Source organism: Ceratotherium simum, chromosome 28 (assembly GCF_057802395.1).
Source record: "Ceratotherium simum simum isolate JZ-2026a chromosome 28, ASM5780239v1, whole genome shotgun sequence".
Lineage (NCBI taxonomy): Eukaryota > Metazoa > Chordata > Mammalia > Perissodactyla > Rhinocerotidae > Ceratotherium > Ceratotherium simum.
In genome coordinates this window covers 28,177,954-28,193,306 of record NC_141927.1, presented here as the reverse complement: position 1 = coordinate 28,193,306, position 15,353 = coordinate 28,177,954, and positions in this window count along the sequence as shown.

Here is a 15,353-nt window from a genome sequence, read left to right as displayed (position 1 = left end):
CGCCAGCAGCAGAGTGCACGCACTTAACCGCTAAGCCACGGGGCCAGCCCAATGCCCACATTTAAAATGTGGATAAAGCGTGGATGGATAAAGGGTGAAGACCTTGGAGGAAAGAGGCTAAGTAGGAGTAAAGTCATGGAGAAAGAGCTTGAAGGGGAAGGGAATGGTAGACAGAAGGCCACTGAGCCTAAAGACTTAGGAAAGTGGCAGGAATTCACAGGAGTGTCAATGTTCTTCAGCTGAGGACCATAGGAACCATTGTCGTTGAACAAGTTGGGTTTATTACTTGCCATGAGGGGTAACATACAGGGTTATAGGGTGTTTCATGAGTTCTTTCTAACAAACAACCTATTGGAGGATATGGGATTTCATTGGATAACTTTGGGGAGGGTCTCAGGAAGCAGAGGTTGGCTCTAGATTGGTGTTGTCAGAAATCAGAGGGCAATTCTGTGATTGACTATCACAATAAATGTTTATTTGTGGGAAGGCAGCTTCCAGCCTGCCACCCCACCCCCACCCCAATTACTAGTAATTGGTAAAGAAGCAGCAATAACTCCTTCAGCAAGAGAGGGAGGTGTTTGGCGTTTGGTGTTACACAGTGACGTTGTCTAAAGTGGGTGTTCTATGAGGTGTTATGTCCAGCAGGAGAACGTTATGATTTAGCTGTGAGCATCAGATGCATTCTCAGACATCAGGGGCTGTTCTTTTCTTTCTCAGGAGGTTATTGGTGACTTTTGAGATTCCAATTTTAGTAGATTTGTAGAGAGAAAAAGCAAAATAAAAGTGGCTAAGAGGAGATTCCATCGTCAGGAAGAAGCAGCAGCAATTTCAAACTATTCGTTCACTCATTCAAAAGAATTCATTGTCTGCCTATTAAGACCCAGCTCTGAAGATAAGAGGATTGCTAGGGAGGGCATGGCAAAGCTATTTGAAGATGAAAAAAAATCTGTGCATATTTTTACCTGAGAGAATGGAGCCAGTAAGTAAGGGGGGAGGGGGATTGATGCTGGCACAAGAGGTGACAATTGAAAGAATATGTTCTTTCAGAGCAAACACTCAACATTTTTAAATTCTTTTAAATTCTTTTAAAAATGTCTCTTGTTTTTCATTTTGTGGCAAAAAGATCTGTTTGCTTCAAGATTGGGGATAATGATGTGTTTATCCCCATTAACGCCATGCCAACCTCCAAGACAGATCCATGGTTCCTCAGATATACAATCCCAAACTTGAAAACTGGCCCCGACCTACCTTTCCAGCCTATCTCCCTTCTCAGACTCCACATTCCAGCCAGCCTGGAAGGATGACTCTTCCATCCCAGCCAACACTTTGTCTAGTAAAGACAGTGTCTTTGCCATTTCCAGCACCATCTCCTCTTGTCACCTCTTCTGGGTCTCTGCCTGTGGTGTCCTGCACATCCTATAAGCTTGACCTCCCTTTCATAGAGCTGAACTCCTCTCCCTCAGCCAAAGCATGTTCTCTGTTCTTGTTCCAAAGCGTTTTGATTATATCTCCTAGAGCACTTTCACAGTCTGACTTGCACTGTAGATCTTTGTTAAACTCCTTGAAGACAGAAAGGAGATCTTATTCACTCTAGTATTTGTTTATTCCTCCTCACACTCAGACATAATGGATGATAAATGTTTACTTGTAGACTCACAATACACTGGGAACAAGTGAATCAAATTATCCCTAAACAAGGACCAGCCAGTGGCATAGCGGTTAAGTTTGCACGCTCCGCTTTGGTGGCCCGGGGTTCACAGGTTCGGATCCCGGGCACGGCCGTGTTGAGGCAGTGTGCCATATAAAGTAGAGGAAGATGGGCATGGATGTTAGCCCAGGGCCAATATTCCCCAGCAAAAAGAGGAGGATTGGCATCAAATGTTAGCTCAGGGCTAATCTTCCTCACCAAAAAAAATTTATCCCAAAACATTAAACTTCTCTCTGTTTATAAAGTTAACACTTTTTGACAGGTCTATCTCTATCTATCATCCATCTGTCTGTCTGTCTATCTGTCTATCTAGAGATATTTCCAATATATTGGTATCCAGTGTAATATGTATACATATATATAGAGATGGAGATCTATATAGATACAGATATAGATATCTCTCTATATAGATATAGATATTCTAAAAACTAATGAGAAATAATTTAAAGTAGGCAAAGGAAATGGTCAGACCATTCACATAAATGAAAACTGAATGGCCAGTATATTTATAAGAAATTTGTCAACTTCACTAGCAATCAGGCAAATAAAAATGGATACAAAGAGATACTCATTAGATTTTTAAAACAATATTTGATGATATGTTCTTCTACATACTTGGGGCAGACACAGTGGTTGTCTACTCAGAAATTACCCCCCTTCTCCTTCTTTCTGTTGGCAAAGCCTCAATTTTGTTCTAGATTTCACTCTGCTTATCCACGTGCTCAAGGAAGGCTACCCCCTTCCCACCCACAGAACGGTGGCTCATGATTGTCTGAAGATGTCACCGTGGTTTCTTTCCTTTTAACAGTGATTGATAGTTTTAGGCGAAGGCTTATGACTTCATCCTGGCCAATAACTAACTCTGAGGAAGTCTGTGTGTGTAGGGGGAGGGGATCAGAAATCTGATAGAGGTTTTCTTTATTCATTAGAAGTGATGTAGGGGACAGGCAACAACATCAAAAATAAACAAATGGGACTACATCAAACTTTAAAACTTCTGCGCCTCAAAGGAAACAGCAGAGTGAAAGGCAACCTACAGAATGGGAGAAAATAATTGCACATCATATATCTGATAAGGAGCTAATGTCCAGAATATGTAAGAAACTTCAAAAAATCAATAACAACAACAAAAAAACAAATAGCCTGATTTAAAAATGGGGAAAAGGACTTGAATAGACATTTCTCTAAAGAAGATACACAAATGGCCAATAACCACATGAAAAGATGCTCAACAACACTGATCATCAGGGAAATGCAAATCAAAACCACAATGAGCTATCACCTCACATCTGTCAGGATGGCTACTATCAGAAGAACAGAAAATAACAGGTGTTGGTGAGGATGCAGAGAAATTGGAACCCTTGTGCTCTGTTGGTGGGAACGTAAATTGGTATAACCATTATGGAAAAACAGTATGGAGATTCCTCAAAAAATTAAAAATAGAACTACCATATCATCTAGCAATCACACTTCTGCGTATATATCCAAAAGAATTTAAAGCAAGATCTCAAAGAGATATTTCCATACCCATGTTCATCATAGCATTGTTTACAATTGTCAAGACGTAGAAGCAACCCAAATGTCCATCAACAGATGAATGGATAAAGAAAATATGGTATATACATGCAATTGAATATTATATAGCCTTAAAAAACGAAGGGAATCCTGTCACACGCTATAACATGGATGAAACTCAAGGACATTATGCTAAGCCAGTCACAAAAGGACAAACACTGAATTATTCCACTCATATGACATATCTAAAGTAGTCAAAATCATAGAAACAGGAAGTGGTGGTTATCAAGGAGTGGGAGAAGCAGGAAGGGAGAATTAGTGTTTAGTGGGTATAGAGTTTTAGTGTTGCAAGATGAAAAAGTTCTATATATCTGTTGCACAACAACGTACACTTACAACAATGTGCACAACAATATACTTCACACTTCTGAAGTACACTTAAAAATGGTTAAGATGGTAAATTTTGTTATGTGTTTTTTTTTTGGTGAGGAATATTAGCCCTGAGCTAACATCTGTTGCCAATCCTCCTCTTTTTGCTGAGGAAGATTGGCCCTGGGCTAACATCCATGTCCATATTCCTCTACTTTATATGTGGGACTCCTGCCACAGCACGGCTTGATGAGCGTTGTGTAGGTCCACACCCAAGATCGGAACCTGAGAACCCTGGGCTGCTGAAGCAGAGTGCGTGAACTTAGCCACTATGCCACCGGGCCAGCCCCTGTTACGTGTTTTTTGCCACCATTGAAAAGTGATGAACGGGAGCTCCTACAACTCAATGATAAAAAAACAAACATGCCAATTCAAAAATGGGCAAATAACTTGAATAGACATTTCCCCATAGAAGATATACAAATGTCCAATAAGCACATTAAAAGATACTCAACATCATTAGTCATCAGAGAAATGCAAATCAAACCCATAATGAGATACCACCTCACACCCATGAGAATGGCTACTATTAAAACCCAGAGGGGCCAGCCCCATGGTGTAGCAGTTAAGTGCGCGTGCTCCGCTGCTGGCAGCCCGGGTTTGGATCCCGGGCACGCACCAACGCACCACTTTGTCAGGCGATGCTGTGGCGGCGTCCCATATAAAGTGGAGGAAGATGGGCACAGATGTTAGCCCAGGGCCAGTCTTCCTCAGCAAAAAGAGGAGGAGTGGCAACAGATGTTAGATCAGGGCTGATCTTCCTCACAAGAAAAAAAAAAACCCAGAAAATAACAAATGTTGTCAAGGATGTGGAGAAATTGAAACCCTTGTGCATTATTAGTGAGAATGTAACATGGTGTAGCTGCTGTGGAAAACAGCGTGGCAGTTCTTCAAAAAAGTTAAAAATAGGGCCGGCCCCGTGGCTTAGCGGTTAAGTGCGCACGCTCTGCTACTGGTGGCCCGGGTTCAGATCCTGGGCGCGCACCGATGCACCGCTGCTCCGGCCATGCTGAGGCCGCCTCCCACATACAGCAACTAGAAGGATGTGCAGCTATGACATACAACTATCTACTGGGGCTTTGGGGAGAAAAAGAAGGAGGATTGGCAATAGATGTTAGCTCAGAGCGGTCTTCCTCAGCAAAAAGAGGAGGATTAGCATGGATGTTAGCTCAGGGCTGATCTTCCTCACACACACACACACAAAAAGTTAAAAATAGAATTACCATATGATCCAGCAATTCCACTTCTCTGTATGTACCCAAAAGAATTGAATGCAAGAACTTAAACAGATACTTGTACACCAACGTTCATAGCAGCACTACTCACAATAGCCAAAAGGAGGAAACAACCCAAATGTCCATTAAGAGGTGACTACATAAACAAATGTGGTATATGCATACAATGGAATATTACTCAGCCTTAAAAAGAAATGAAGTTCTGACACATGTTGCAACATGGATGAACCTTGAAAACATTATGCTGAATGAAATAAGCCAGACACAAAAGGACAAACATTGTATGATTCCACTTACATGAGGTGCCTAGCATAGGCAAATTCATAGAGATCAGAAAGTAGAATAGAGATTGCCAGGGGATGAGGGGATTTAATGTTTAATGGGTACAGAGGTTCTGTTTGGGATGATGAAAAAGTTCTGGAAATGGATAGTGGTGATGGTTGCATAACATTGTGAATGTACTTAATGCCACTAAATCATAGACCTAAAAATGGTTAAAATGGTAAATTTTATGTTACGTATATTTTATCACAATTTTAAAAATTAAAAAAAAAAATTATGCAGGGGAGAAAACGCCCTCTCTAACAGCTGGAACTGCTGCAGCCATTTTGTGGCCATGAGGGAAAAATCATCCTGAAGTTAGCAGACCAGAAGATGGGTTCATGACAACACTTGTGTTGTCGAATTGATGAGACCTGGAAACACCTATCTCCACATTTGTTATGTGAGATTAGAAACTACCTATTATTTAAGCTATATTTAGATGGATCTTCTGTTACTTGCAGTCAGAACATCCTAAACCATAGAAGACTTTTCCATGGTTCTGACTTTTGTGCAATATGTATATTTATAATAAGCAAAAAATTAAACTTTTTCTTGTGAAGAAATTAATTTACAAATCTCCACATTTACAAAATCTTAGGAAATATTTTTGACATTAAAATAACTAAATAGCTGGATTATTTTATATAGCAAGCTTCACATGTGATAGCATATGTAAAGTACTTAGCAGCTATGAGACATTTAGGTAATACTCAACAAAGTTTAGTTCCTTTCTCCTTTTCTTTTCTTAGTGCTTTTTTTAAAATTGAAGTCATATTGGCTTATAACACTGTGTAAATTTCGCATGTACATTATTATATTTCAGTTTCTGTATAGACTGCATTGTGTTCGCCACCAATAGACTAGTTTTTATCTGTCACCATACATATGCACCCTTTATCCCTTCCCTCCTCTCCCCCACCTCCCTCCTCCTCTGGTCACCGCTAATCTGTTCTCCATATCTATGTGTTTATCTTCCACATATGAGTGAAATCATACAGTATTTGTCTTTCTCTGTCTGACTTATTTCGCTTAGCATAATACCCTCAAGGTCCATCCATGTTGTCACAAATGGCATGATTTTGTCTTCTTTTGTGGCTGAGCGGTATTCCGTTTATATATACCATATCTTCTTTATCCATTCATCCGTTGATGGGTCTCCTCTTCTCTTAGTGCTTTTTAAAGTATGTTTAAGTTCCCAGAATTATACTTATATAAAATTTCTGGAATGTATTGTACCCCTACCGAATAAAGTAAAATACACCTATGTTATACATACTTTCATAAAAAAGACTTTATGCTTTAATTTTTTGTACAGATGAACCCAATATCAATATTCCAGGGCTGTGAATGAATGATCTAAAAACAAAAGGAATTTCTGGCTATACAATTTGTAACAGCTATTATTTTGAAGGCTCAATCTGCTTTAAATATTATTGCCGTGTCAAGATATTATTTCTTAAATAGTAACTGATCTTTTTCACCCTCTCCTAAAATTATTACCTCTTTCTCTCCCCTTGTTTGAGTTCTTTACTCATTGTATTCAGGGAGGAATATGTCAGGGCAGAGAACAGAAAGAACTTTGATGTTCAAAAGCTTAAGTCTTTAGGGAATAAAGGATTCCTTTCATCCCCATTCTTGACATATATTTTTCTGAGTAATGTCTTCCTTCTTTCCTTTGAAAACTTAGATACAAACCCATCAACATAAATGTCAATTTTTCCCCTAATTTGACTAGTGAAAATGATATTTAATTGTGTTTTTGATTTGCATTTCTAAGCCTCCTTGTGAGATTGAATATATTTTCATATGTTTATTGTGGTAGATCTTCAGATGTCAAATGACAGGATCAGAGTGGAAAGTAAGAACACAGTAAATATGAAACATATTACATTTGCTAGGCCAACACTACACTAGACAAAGGAAATCTCAAGAAGTTATACCCAGCATGGACACGTAGAGTAGACCCCCCAAATCAAACACTTGCTGTAAAATGAAGTTGCACAACATGAGAACCAAGATGGCAGCTGAGTGTCAGAGCGCTGTCTGGCATATACTAGAGGCTAGGGGAGGGGAGAAGACTGAAGCGCGTCATCTAGGAAGCAGTATAGTAGAGAGGTTAACAGGCTCTGGAGCCAGGGTGCCTGGGTTTGAACCTGTGTATACTGCTTATTTGCTGGGTGTCTTTGGACAAGTTACTCAATCTCTCTCCCTGCCTTCCTTTTTTCATACATCAAATAGGGATAGTGAAAGTATTTATGTCACTGGGTTCCTGTGAGGATTAAATGAGTTAATGCACGTAAAGGAGTTCGAATAATGACTAGTGCAGGATAAAGTCAGTTACCCGTGACTATTCTTTTCATCGGTCAGCAGGGAAAGCTTCATACACAATGCCTCCTTTGAACATGCCTTTGAAGGGTAAGTGGGGTTATAATAGAGACCAGAGAAAGGAGAAGTCTGAGTTAAGGCAACAATGGGACCGGTTCAACATTCTAAAAATATTTGCTGTGCTCCTTCTACGTGCCAGGCACTGTGCCGGGCCCCAAAGAAGAGAGAGACTTTGGGTCAGTAAAAAAGCGAAGAACTTGCAGTCAAAACCAGAGGCCCAGGTTGAGGGATGAGAGGAAAGGGGAGGAGGCACAAAGGTGCTTTGAAGCTTACCGGTCTGTGCCCTTAGCCTTTGGTCTCTGGCTCTGTCTCAGCCACCTGCTACCAAGGAGGCCCATCTGAGGTGGGGTGAAGGCCCTACTGTGATGGGGGAAGGGAGAGGCAGGAAAGAGGAAGAGCTTAAAATGTACCCAATCTTTAAATCATTATTTTAAAAATGTACATCTTTGCTGTCCTCAGGCAAACCTGGTTTTTCTTCCTAAATGGAGCCCTATCCATTCCCCAAATTGCTGATTTTCGGGAGGGAAAGCTGACAAATGATCAAGTGTGGTAACAGCTGTGATAGGTGAAGGCACCAGGAGCTATGGAGCAAACCAAGAGCGTGCCAACCCAGACCGAGGGGTCCAAGGAGCCTTTGGACTTGAGGACTTTGCTCCTTCTCTCTCTGCGTCACAAATTTCCCTTTCTTTATTGGATCAGAACCATCTACATACGCAGTTAGGTAATCAGCTCCCACTGAACCCAAATCCTTCCATGACCTTGTATCCCTCTCTTACTGTTCCTTTATTACTTTGCATCTGTTTCTAGCAAAACCCTTAAAAGAATTGTCTAGACATTCTGTCTACTTCCTCAATTCTCAGGCGTTCATCCCATCCACATTATGGAAACTGCCCTAGCGAAGGTCACTAATGAATACAGGACATGAAACCTAACAGCTGATTCCCAAGCTTCATCTTGCATGACCTCCCACCAGTATTTAACATATGGTCAACCTTTTCTTCTTGAAACATTTCTTCACTTGGCTTCTGACACACCCGTTCTCTCTTGGTCCTCTTTCTCCTTCACTGGCCCCTTCTACTCAGCATCCTTGGTGGTCTTCCTTCAAGTGTCCTAGAGCTCATTGCTTGGCTGCCTTTTCTTCTCTCTCTTCATTCACTCCCTAGATGAGCTGATCCAGTTCCATGGCTTTAAATATCATCTCTAAACTGCCTCCTAGAGCCAACTGCCTGCCCAACAGCTCCATCTAGGTATCTAGTAGGCATTGTCAGCTTAATGTGGCCAAAAACATAATTTTCTCCTCCAAACTTGCTGCTTTCCCAGTGTCTCCATCTCAGTAAATGGAACACCATTCACTCAGTTACTCAAAACAAAGATTTGTAGTCATCCCTGACTTCATTCTTTCTTTAAGTCCTTATAATGGCTAACAAGGTTTTATAAGATTTGCTCCATGCCACACTGGCCTCCTTTCGGTTCCTCAAAAAGCATCAGTTCCCTCTGCCTGAAAAGCTCTTCCCCCCAGTTTTGCATGTCTCCCTCCTCCTCTTAATTCAGTTCTCTGCTCAACTCTCACTTTATCAGAGACACCTTCTTTGACCCTGTCACTTTCTATCTTCTTGTCCTACTTTATTTTTCTTCATAGCAGCTATTACTATCCAACATTACATCACATTTGTCCTTATATGTGTATATAAATATATAAAGTAAAATATATATTCAAATACATATTTTATATGTCTATATCTATCTATGTCTGTCTGTGTATCTATCTGTCTGTGTATCTATCTATCTATCTATCTACCTACCTGCCTGCCTGCCTGCCTGCCTACCTACCTACCTACCTGTGAATGTGTGTGTGTACATCTTCCCCCCTAAACTAGCTCCACCAGGGCAGGGACTTTGTATGTTCAACTGTGTATCCAAATAGCACTAGAGTAGAGCCTAAATCATAGCATTTGTTGAGTGGGGAGGACATGATGTGGGATAATGGGCATGATGATTGGAGCATTGCATGAAAGGGGCTGGAGATAATATTGGAAAGCAAGCCAGGTTAGGATATAGGCCCTTCAGAGGAGACAGGACTTTATAACAGAGATATATGTCTAGGCAAAGTGTGATTTTTGTTTAAGAAAGATACCTGGAGAGAGTGACAGTTCAACACCCAGTTTTGTGGATGGGTTTAAAGGAGACTAGCCTGAATCTCCGATGAAGAGGAAAGGAGTGGCTGAAAAGGGACCGTAAGGGATCTGTGGGTGGGAACTTTGGGTAGGGCTGAGCACACTGGTAGGTAGGAGGCTCCTTCCCAAAGGCAGAGGTAGGAGGGGTTAATCAAGAGTCAGAGGTCAAAGTACTCAAAAAATACTCAAAAGGGATTAGATCCAACATGTTGCTACAGAAGAAGTGAATTCAAAGGATGAGAATGAATCCAGGAGCCCAGCTTGTTAAAAGCATAAGGTAAAGGGCACTGGATAGATCTGATGGATGCACTATCTGTATATGTCCTTGTCTGAAAGACCAGTGAGAACACAGCCAGGTGAGGGGTTATTGGGACAGCTGACCTTCATAAGAGGCCCTGTTGAGAAAAAGATGGTGTTGAAAGTAGAGAGAGACTAACTATAGATGTGTGGGGAGACCAGTTGACCACTTAGGAAGAGCCTTGATGAAGTCAGTAGGACACAGGTTGGTACTTAGCTTTATAGAAGCAGGAGCTAAAAAGTTCCAGTGCACTCACACTTTATCAGGCTAGGGATGAACTCAACGGCTTTCAACCATAAAGTGTATTTCTCACTCACGCTACGTGTCTATTGTGGATGGACCACAAACTCTGCTCCATGTCATCTTCACTCTAGGATTGGTACCAAGCAATGGGCTCGTTCTGCTCGCTGTGATCGGAGCTAATAAATCACCATGAGTTAGAGATCAAGAAACGAAGTGTAATTAGATTAGCTGGCAAATCGGAAGACAGGTGACTAATGTCTGAAAGACCCATCTTCCCTCGAGCTAGATGTAAAGCCCGAGTGAGGGCGATGATTTCCGCCTTTTGAGCTGATGGGGGTAGGGCTTTACCCTCTAAAATCTCTTGTGAAGTTATGACCGTGTATCCGGCGTATCTCTTACCTTGATCCATGAAGCTGTTGCCATCTGTAAAGAGTTCCAAGTGCGATTCTTCCAGTGGACAGTCCAACAAATCAGGTTGGCTAGAATGCACGGTCTCAATAACTTGTAAGCAGTCATGTTCTAAAGTTCCTGATGTCTCATTAGGGAGCAAGGTGGCTGGGTTTAGGGAGGATGATAACTTGCATCCGTACATTTGGCAGTTATATAGGGAAAACGGGCAGTAAGGAAGAGGTCCAAGGATGTTGGTCTCCAGGCATGCTGGGCTCCAGGCATCACATTATTCCATTCTTCTATCAGCTGTGATGGATAACTTGTAGGTGTGTTTCCCGCCTGTGGTCAGCCTGTTCCTGGAGAGAAACTCATAGAACAAAGTTTTTAATTTATCAAGCTATTGGGGAGTACACACGTAAATGGAGGCTATAAATCAGGAGAGCATGTGAATTTTTTGGAGTACGTGCAGAGCAGTGAGTAGTCACACGGAGGAAGGGCTGGGGCCATTTAGTGTAACAAGATGGCCTCACTTACACTCATTTACAGGATCAGGTTGATGGAAGTGCCCCAGTCTGGAATATGGCAGCGTCCTATGGCAGAGAGAAAAACAAGACAATGAATCACAAGCTAGTTCTTAAATTAAAGCTTCTCCTTGGATGTCATACACATCATTCTATTCATATTACGTGAGCCAAAGCAAGTCACATGCCACTCCTATATTCAACAGGGTGGGCAGTGTAATCTTCCTTGAGGAAGAGGAAGTGAGTAATTATGAACAATCATACAAGCTACCACAGAAGCCATTGGATTTGGCAACTGGGAAATCATTGGTGACTTCTGAAAAGAGTTTAACTGGATGTTGGGTTCTAATAATAATAATAGCTATCATTTACTGATTACTTGCTATATAGTCCACATACTGTGGTGAGTGCTTTACATTTATTATCTCATTTAATCCTTGTTATGATCTACATGTTTGTGTCTCCCTCAAATTCATATGTTGAAACCTAACCCCCAAAGGGATGGTATTAGGAGGTGGGGCCTTTGGGAGGTAGGTCGAGAGGGTGGAGACCTCATGATGAAATTAGTGCTTAATAAGGAGAGACAGGAGAGAGCATGCTTCCTCGCTCTCCCTCTCTCCCTGCTTCCATGTGTGGACACAGCGAGAAGGCAGCCATCTGCAAACTGGGAAGCAGTCTCTCACCAGACACTGGATCTACACCTTGATCTTGGACTTTACAGCCCCCAGAACTGTGAGAAATAAATGTTTGTTTTTTAAGCCACTCAGTCTTTGGTAATTTGTTATAGCAGTCTGAACGGACTAAGACAATCTGCTCCATTTTAGATGAGGAAACTCAGGTTTAGAGAGATTAAATACTGGCTCGGGGTCATACAACTAGTAAGTGGCGGAGCAGAGATTCAGGCCAGCGCTGTCTGGTTCCGAGGCCAGTATTATAACCCCTGAAGATTGAAAGTTACTAAGTGGAAGCAATAGCAAATGTTTGCTTTTTGGAGAAAGTTTGAGATAGAGAGGATGGTAGGGTAGCAGAACATGCCACCATGAAATACGCCACCTCGGCATAAGGATTATTTTGAACCGAAGGCAATTGAGAAGAAGCAGATACAAGAAAAGCTTTCCGTCCTCCCCCTGTTTGCCTGAAATTTGTAAATAATTTGTAAAGGTGTCTGCCCTCTTCTCTTTACCAGGAAGGATAAAAGTTAATCACTGGAGACAACTTGAGACCCTTATCAGCCGGAAGATGGTACCAGAGGAATCTACATAACAAACTTTACTAACCAGCCCTTATCTTCCATTAGTTTCTTCATATAGTTGCCTTTGCACAATTTACCATCCTAGAAACTCAAAGTCCTTTTCACTCAAAGTCTTGTCACTTCTCTAAAAATTTATCATTCTTTTGTTAATATGTTATATAAGCCCAAGTTCTCACCAGCCCTTTGAGTTACTCATCACTAGATACTCCCGTGTGAGTGTGTGTGTGTGTGTGTGTGTGAGATGCATATGTTAATAAACCTCTGCTTGTTTTTCTCTTGATAATCTGTCTTTTGCTAGTTTAATTATAGGGCCCCAGCCTGAGAACCTAAAACGGGTAGAGGCAAAAAATATTTTTTTCCTCCCTTACGGGATGAATGCTTGAGAAGGAAGCAGGATCCTGGGAAGATATTTTCAGGATTGGGCAGGCTGAGTCAGAAGGCAGGGGAAAAGTCTCTAAGGGAGCAGAGACTGTTAATGCTAGAGAAATCCAGGACAGACGATGAACAAAGTACTTACTTTAGTTCTTGATTTGTGCAGATGTGAGCTAATTTGCTTCGTCAGCTATTTTGAGATTTAAGTACCTATTTAGTTAGTTGAGATGGATTAACAGGTAAGGCGAGTTGAAAGGCACTTACTGTTTGATGGCAGAATGAAGTAAATTTTTTTTATCTTACCTCAATTTTCCTCTTTAAAACTACTACATAATGTAAAAAATTAAAATGTAAAATTAAGCCACTAAGTAAAAAAGAAGGAAGTTCTGATACGTGCTTCAACATGGATGAACTTTGAAAACATCATGTCAAGTGAAATAAGCCTGACACAAAAAGACAAATATTGTATTATTCTACTTATATAAAATATCTAGAATTAAGGCAAATTCCTAGAGATAGAGAGAAGATTAGAAGTTACCAGGGGCTGGGGGGAGGAGGTGGGAATGCAGAGTTGTTGCTTAATTGGTGCAGAGTTTCTGTTTTGGGTGATGAAAATTTTGGAAATAGATAGTGATGATTGTACAACATTGTGAATGTAATTAATGCCACTGAGTAGTACACTTTAAAATGGTTGAAATGGCAAATTTTATGTTATATATATTTTACCACAATTAAAACAGTAAAAAAATTAATCCACTAAATTGGAATTAATCCTGTGGTTACATTGAGTTGTTTTTTTGAGGTGGGAGGGTTTGGATAGGTCAGGACAGAAGAATATTTTATAATATATACAAATTATATTTCCCTGAAGAAGCCACATTACTTTCTCCCAAGGAGTATGCAGGATATTATAAGCATTCATGCGACAAGACAGATTGCTATTGCTTTAGTAGCTTGAATCATTCTTTGTATAAGTTCATGCTAGCCACACCCTTCTGACCTAGAAATACTGAGGCTGCAAATATGTAGGTGGTTTTAATTATTATAAAGGTTTATTTAAGCATCAATGGTGGAGACTTTGTGTATATTACACAGATATCACCTCTGAGTGGGATATTTTTCCTATGCTTTCCCTAAGCCCTAGCTAGAGGCTGCCTCAGAAGCAATCCAGATGATGTCTTTTTTTGTGTGTGTGAGGAAGATCGGCCCTGAGCTAACATCTGCCAATTCTCCTCTTTTTGCTGAGGAAGACTGGCCCTGGGCAACATCCATGCCCATCTTCCTCCACTTTACACGGGATGCCGCCACAGCATGGCTTGCCAAATGGTGCGTCTGTGTGCACCCGGGATCCGAACCGGTGAACCCCAGGCCATCCCAGCGGAGCGCGCGCACTTAACCGCTTGCTCCACGGGCCGACCCCCAGATGATGTCTTTATTGTGTAACAAGGATGAGAAGGCAGAATAAAAATCCATATGTTTAACCCCAATCTTGAATTCTCTGAAATCAAGCTAATTTGGGCTGACATTTGGAAATGGTCAAGTTGGTCATTGTCGTAGTCAACATTATCAGCAAAGAGAATCCTTTTTTAGTTCATTAGTGTGGTGTCCACGTGTAAGTACCTCTGACACAAAAATGGCCTGATTATGGTGATATAGGGAGCCCACTTTTGTCTTCAGTTGAGGAGTACCTTCAGAGTACAGGCTATCACCCAAAAGTGTTTTGAATGAATGCAGTCATTGCTCTTAGTGTTAGGACTTAGTTACAGGCAATAGGCACTGTGAACAGGAGTGATTTCAGTGGTTGACAACATTCAACATTTATATACTTTAATGGTTTGCTAGCGTGTGTATGGGAGGGTTTCAAGTTTGGCAATGATAGTAATAACAGCTAAGATTTGGGTAAAGGATGGCCAACTGAGATGGGGGTTTGGATTATGAATAACATATTCTAATATTGGCATTAGAAGGCTTAGCTGTGTTCAATATCTGTCCCAATTGGCTGAAATGAGACAAGCCATTGAAATAAAGGAATAATTATGAGCATTCTTTAAAAGTAAACAATGAATCCATTAGACTGAGATGGCTCTAGTGCCTTGGTAGCCTACATAAACAAACTGAAACCTATGCCAGAGTCAATACACCAGAAGCCAAGGAAACGAAACTTAAGAACAACTAATTACAAACAGCCAACTAGGCTTTCCCAAATAAGGCAACGACTGAAGCTACAGCCAATCAAAGACTTTCTTTGATTTGCTTCGGAGTCTTCTCTATAAAAACCTCTCCCCTAGCTCCTGTCAGTGGAGAGCTCCTAAACATTTTTGGTTTTGGGCTCCCCAATATGAACTGATGTTTTCTCAAAATATTCAAAATTTTAATGTACCTCCGTTTTTTTAACAGTTCATTAAGTGCTTTCCATGTGGTAGATCTAGTTCTGCAAAAGCATGATTCTCTAATTGTGAAACTCATAATTCTCAAGTGACTAGGAAATGAGTATGTGTTAAAGTTTT